Raw genomic sequence first — 6,435 nt, 5'->3', positions numbered from 1 at the left:
GTCGCCGAGAAGCTGTTCGGTGCCCAGCAAGCCCAGGCAGTATGGCTGTGGAGACATCAAGCCTGACCCACAAGCCTCTGCTCTCACAAAAGAGATGTCTGACCAAGAGAAGACTGTCTCTTTAAGCCCCTGGCCAATTGCTAGGATTCTGCAACAAAACTCACAGACTTTTCCAGGTGACAAATTGCCACGTAGATAAAATTGCTCTCCGCACAATTGGGAGAAGTAAGAAATTACCTTTTCATTTTGGTTTGACTGCCAGTCCCCAAAGGCAAATTGCAAATTCTTTAGTCACATATACTCAATGTATTTCAATCTTTTTTAAAGGTCTGGAGCCTAGCACATATAGCTTCTCTGACCCAAGTATTGATTGTGATAACTTGGTGGCAAGCAAGCTATGGTTGAAGGTTATTTAAATTAAGGTATGGCATGTGGCTGGGTCACCAACCCAAATGCCTGCAGAATCAGGTATGCAACAGAAACAGCGGTGTGGGAGATGACAGAGACAGTGGACCCAAAGCTCAACGGGGAGTTCTGGGCCACAAAGTATATATATGTATTTATGTTCGGCACAGTTAGGATTTTATTTCTTTTTTTTTGCATAAATCCCACCGCCCTTTTTTTTTTTTTCAAGATTCATTTGTATTTATTTATTTCTCTCCACCCGCTCGTTGTTTTGCACTTACTGTGTCTGTTTGTCTTCCTTGTTTCTTCTCACACTGGGAACCGAACTCAGGACCTCTGATGTGGGAGAGAGACGCCCAATCGCTTGAGCCACCTCCATTCCCTGCTTTGTTGTGGCTCTCATTATGTCTTGCTTCCTGTGTCTCTTGCTGCGTCATCTTGCTGCGTCAGCTCACCGTGCCTGCCCATCCCCCAGCTTGCTGTCTTGCTCGTCTTTTCTAGGAGGCACTGGGAACCTCTATTCCCTGCATTGCTGTATCTCTGGTTATGTTTTTCTTCTTTTTTCTCTTGTTGCATCAACTTGCTGCACCTGCCTGTTGCACCAGCTCCCAGTCTTCTTTAGGAGGCACTGGGAACTGAACCAAGGACCACCCATGTGGTAGGTGGGAGCCCCATAGCTTGAGTCACATCCGCCTTCCACAGTTAGGATTTTCTGAGCAAATTTTACTGCCACTTGGGAGCCGAGGTGAAAGAAGGAAGCTGGAAATTCATTTCTAGCTGAGTAGCTAGTGAGAATTACTGATCAGCTAGTGGGAATTCCAAGGAGATTGGCCTCTGAGACATTTCTGTTTACCTTTCAAGGAGGAATAAGCTCCACTCCCTGCCCCCCACACCCCTCCCCTCCTGCACACACACACACACACCGCCCACCCCCTACACCCCCCTGCCCTCTGGACCAGGGATGTGTCTCCAGGGTTGTAAAGCTGGAGATAGTGCAAGTCTTATCTTTCCTGTGGAGAACCGTATTTACATTCCAAAGTGTAAAAACCCTCTGTGCTCCCAAGGAGAATATTTTTACCTCTCAGAAGAAGGGAACAGTTGCTTCCTTCTCCAATATAAAAGCCCAGCTTCGGTTGTTCTGGGGGCAGCTTGCTACAGCAGCATCACATTGGCCCAGGGAAAAGAACTGGGACAAAGGGGAGCCCCTGTGATTATTTCCTGAGCAAAGAATAATCTGTTTTGCTCTAGAAACCTAGTGTTAGCATTCAAGACAATTTGAATAAATACAGCTCTGAAAAACTGAACAGGAATGCATGCCCTGCCTAGAACCAAGGAAACTAAAATCCTCTCTGCTGACCTCACCATGTCTGTTGGTCAAGTTCACCCCGTGCGCTGCTAGTTTGCAGGAAGCAATATCAGGTGGGCCCTGCCCTTTGAAAACTGGGCTGTCACAGCACGATTTGAAAGACATCAGAAAGAAGCCTTTTCTCAGGGCAAAACATCTTCCTCTCTAGCTTCTTGGCAAGCCCTCCAGGGTCACTATAGGAAACCCATTGTTTTGTTAGGTAAGAACTATTATAATGCCAAAACATTTAGGAGTGCCGACTCTAAAATGGTTATCAAATACTGATGTCTACAAATTAATTTGTTTATCCATCGTACCCAGAGCTGGCTAAGAGCATGTCTGCAGAATACAGTACGCTTTCTCTCAGTGTTGAGCAAAGGGCAGGTGGAGAGGCCTCTCCCGTGGAGACCCGTTCCAGAATCCTCCAAGCAGGGGACGGTGGGCTCTGACGGGCAGTGTGAAGGTCATGGCATGGTGTGGCAAGAGGAGCAGGGCCTCTTGTTGTCTCCTCGGCTAGGGACCTTCCTTGCTTGCTATTCCAGCTTTCTATACTCTGTCCTTAGTTTATTGCTGCTTCTTTTCTCTTTTTTCCACTTCCCCCAGCCATCCTCCCCTCCACTGTGGTTTACATTCCAAATCTGAATGAGAATGCATTTAGGCTGGCCTTTCATTAAAGTAACAGAAAATGCAACTGACAGTGGCTTAAATCAATAGGGGTTGATTTTCTTACTCCCAGAACAAGAAGTCCAGAAGCAGGTGGTTGCAGACACCAGTTCAGCTGCTCAGTGCAGCCATCTATGACTCCGACTCTCTGGCTTCCTATTCTGCTGTTTTTAGCTATTGGCTTTCACCCCCCATCTATTGCCTCATGGTTACAATATGGCTGCTGCAGATCCAGGTATCATGGTTGTCTACATTCAAGGAAGGAAGATTGGGAAAAGATCAAGCCAACAAGCTCTCCTCTTCTATATGTCCCTTTCATAAAAAAGGAAAAGCTCTTCAAGAATGCCCCCACTTCCTTTCCATTACACACACACACACACACACACACACATTTCTCATGTCTCATTGACTAGAATTGTGCCATATTGTTGTGGAAGCAGAGAGATTCAATAATCGCGTATGGAAGGCCAGGACTCAGTAATAATTTGGGGAAGGAAAAAATTTATTTTTGACAGGACTGGCTCGGGAGATTTTCTATTCAAACACTGGAGCCCCAAGTAAGATTTTTTTTCTTTCTCTTCCCTTCCCTGCACCCACCATTGCTGCTCTCTGTCCATTCGTTGTGTGTTCTTCTGTGTCCACTTGCGTTCTTGTCAGCAGCTCCAGGAATCTGTGTCTCTTTTTTTGTTGTGCTGTCTTGCTCTGTCAGCTCTCCGTGTGTGCGGCCCCACTCCTGGGCGGGCTGTGCTTTTTTGGCATGCAGTGGCTCTCCTAGCAGGGTGTGCTCCTTGAGCATGGGGCTACCTACACGGGAGACACCCCTGTGTGGCACAGCACTCCTTGCACATGGCAGCACTGTGCATGGGCCAGCTTACCACATGAGCCAGGAGGCCCTGGGATCAAACCCTGGACCTCCCATATGGTAGGCGGATGCTATATCAGTTGAGCCACATCTACTTCCCCCAAATAAGATTTTAGGATTCCTTTTATACAGAGGATATGGGAGTGAAGAGTCAAATGGTGCTTTGTTTGACTGGTAGATAAGCTTGAGTTAACACATATTTCCCACATTCCAGGTAGGCTTAAATTAACATATTTAGTTTGCATCCTCCCTGAATAGTCAAAGTCTATAGAGCCTGTATCGCTTAATTGGCTTTCTGGGACTGGAGAGGTTGGCACGGTTACCAAGGGCAGGGCTGCAGTTTTTTATTGCCTGACACACACAACCCAGGTTATTCATGAAGAGACCGACAGCCCCTACCCATAGTCCATATCAATTTGACTACCCTTAGCCGCCATGACGATTGGGAAAGTGCCTCAAGAGTAAGAAGGCAACCAGGGGGAAGGAGACGGGGAAAGGCGGTTAGCTGTCAACCAGTGAGCAATGTCCACCCTGCACACCATCAGGCATGGGGAATTCCACATTAGGCAGTGATCCAAGGCCAGCTATCTCCTGGAAGACCTTGGCATCTGGATAACAGCCCTCAAGCCCAAGGTTGACCTGGCATGATCAGGTGCCAGCACGACAGCTTTCCTTAGAATGGGCTGTGTGCAGGGTGAGAACGGTCAGTGCTCTGGCTACTTCCAGTCTGCCACCCATTTACCTCTAGATTCTCATCAGTGAGCAAATGTAGCTTCACCAACCACACCTTTAACTATTGCTGCTTCAACCCCACGCCTCCTTACAAGCTCGTTTGTTCATCTGTCTATTCAACAAATATTAGTGAGGGAATAGGCACTGTCCAGATAGAGCAGGGAAGAAAACAAGAAGCTGAATTTCTAGGGGGAGAGTGAGACAATGGAAAACAATGGCTGTGTGTGTGTGACAGCCCCGTACAGTGAAAAGTGCTATGGCAAAACACAGCTAAGTGCGGGGCGGTCTGGAGGCCTGGGTACAAGGGCAAGGTGGAATTGGCTATAATTTATAGAATAATCAAACGAATTCAGAACTTTTCAACTTGTTCCCTTAAGGGGAAGTTGGCAGACAATTCGGCTCTGGAGAAAAGGGGAAGGAAGTAAGCAGTGCCAGCAGCAAAAAGGGCAGTTGGTCCTATACACACAGACTCTATTCTCACTGGACTAGTTCTCTAATTCCTTAAATTATTTCACTTGACCGACGGGGAAGTCCCTAGGGTTAGTTTGAAGCAACTAATTTCCCCTAGGACATGTTGGGTGTGGCCTTCAAAATGCAGCCTTGCCTCTACCCTGGGCTTTGGATCGTCCACCCACTCCCAACCCAGATTTGTTTTCTTGGCTTTAAAACTCAGTAGTAGACATCCAGTCATGAGACACTGGAGTTTTAAAACTTTTTATTTGGAGATAATTTCAAACTTACAGGAAAGATTAAAAAAATAATGCAACGAAAATACAGAGAACCGCCGCCCCCCCCCCCCACACCGAGATACCTAGAATTACCAATTTTGATCATTTTGCAACATTTGTTATATATCCTTCTATCCAACTATCATCTACCTACCTACCTATTTTCTAAACATTTAAATCACATACATCATGCTCCTGTACCATTTAAATACTTCCATGTATATTTCCTACAAACCACATTAGGTACAGTCATCAAGTTCAACATTGATATGAAGCTTTCGGTCCATTTTTTCCAATTGTCCCAATAATATCCTTTTGGGAATTTCCCTCTTATTTTTTTAAAAGATTTATTTTTATTTATTTCTCTCCCCTTCCCCCCCCCAGGTGTTTGCTCTCTGTGTCCATTTGCTGTGTGCTCTTCTGTGTCCGCTTGTATTCTTGTCAGCGGCCCCCAGAATCTGTGTCTCTTTGTTGTGTCATCTTGCTGCGTCAGCTCTCTGTGTGTGCGGAGCCATTCCTGGGCAGGCTGCACTTTCTTTCACGCGGGGCGGCTCTCCTTACGGGCGCACTCCTTGCGTGTGGGGCTCCCCTACATGGAGGACACCCCTGCGTGGCACGGCACTCCTTGCGCGCATCAGCACTGCACATGGGCCAGCTCACCACATGGGCCAGGAGGCCCTGGGTTTGAACCCTGGACCTCCCATGTGGTAGGTGGATGCTCTATCCATTGACCCAAGTCCGATTCCCATCCCTCCATTTTCAGATCCAGTCCAGGATCATCTATTGCATTTAATTGCCATAGACTCTTTATGCTCTCTCTCTCTTTTAAATTGTAGAAACATATAGACAACATAAAGCTTCCCGCCTCAACCCCTCCCAAGCACACGATTCAGGGGCATTAACTTCATTCACAACGTTGTGCTACCATTACCATTAGGCATTGGGCTTCTTACCAAGAAAACTGGCACAGCTGGATTGCTGCTGTGTGTTGGACTTTAAAATATGTTTTATTGCTCTTCTTCCTACTTCTCTAGCTAGTCTACGGCACTCCCTCACCCAAGTTTATCAAGGCAACTCCCATTGTCAACCAAGAAATTACAGGCTGAGCTGCGAGGCAACCAACGCATTTATTTGGGGTCTGGAATTATAATCTGGGGAGCACAGATTCAGGTAGCAACCCAAACTGCATCCTGTCTTGGGGCTCCCAAGCAAAGCTTTTAAAGAAAAAGAAGACTATGTAAGTTGTTCATAAAGAATTATGACTGGATGGATATTTGGGGCTCCAAATATCCTTCAAATTAGACAGTTCACTGATCTATTGATCTTATAGTTGTTTCCTGGCATCTGGAAACCCTCAGAAACGTGGTCACCTCTGATTCTGCAGCCCTTGGCAGTTTGCAGTGTCTGGCTGAAAGGTGCATAAGAGTGACTTCCTGAGTGGCCTTCTGGCTAATTTTAAACTGCTTAGCCACAGGAACTCCATTTTATTTTGACTCTTTTCTCACTACCTATTCTTTAGGTCACAATACAATTGTCACTTCCTCAAGAGAGAGTTTCCTTAAACTTTAGACAAGGCCCTGTTTATGCCCCTATAAACCCACTGCTCTCCTTGGAAGGCATTACCACCATTTCAGTAATATGTGTGGAATAGCTTTTTTTTTTTAAAAGATTTTATTTTCATTGTCTGCTCTCTGTGTCCA

Source organism: Dasypus novemcinctus, chromosome 11 (genome assembly GCF_030445035.2).
Source record: "Dasypus novemcinctus isolate mDasNov1 chromosome 11, mDasNov1.1.hap2, whole genome shotgun sequence".
NCBI classification, from domain to species: Eukaryota; Metazoa; Chordata; class Mammalia; order Cingulata; family Dasypodidae; genus Dasypus; species Dasypus novemcinctus.
Note: the sequence above shows the minus strand (reverse complement) of the source record.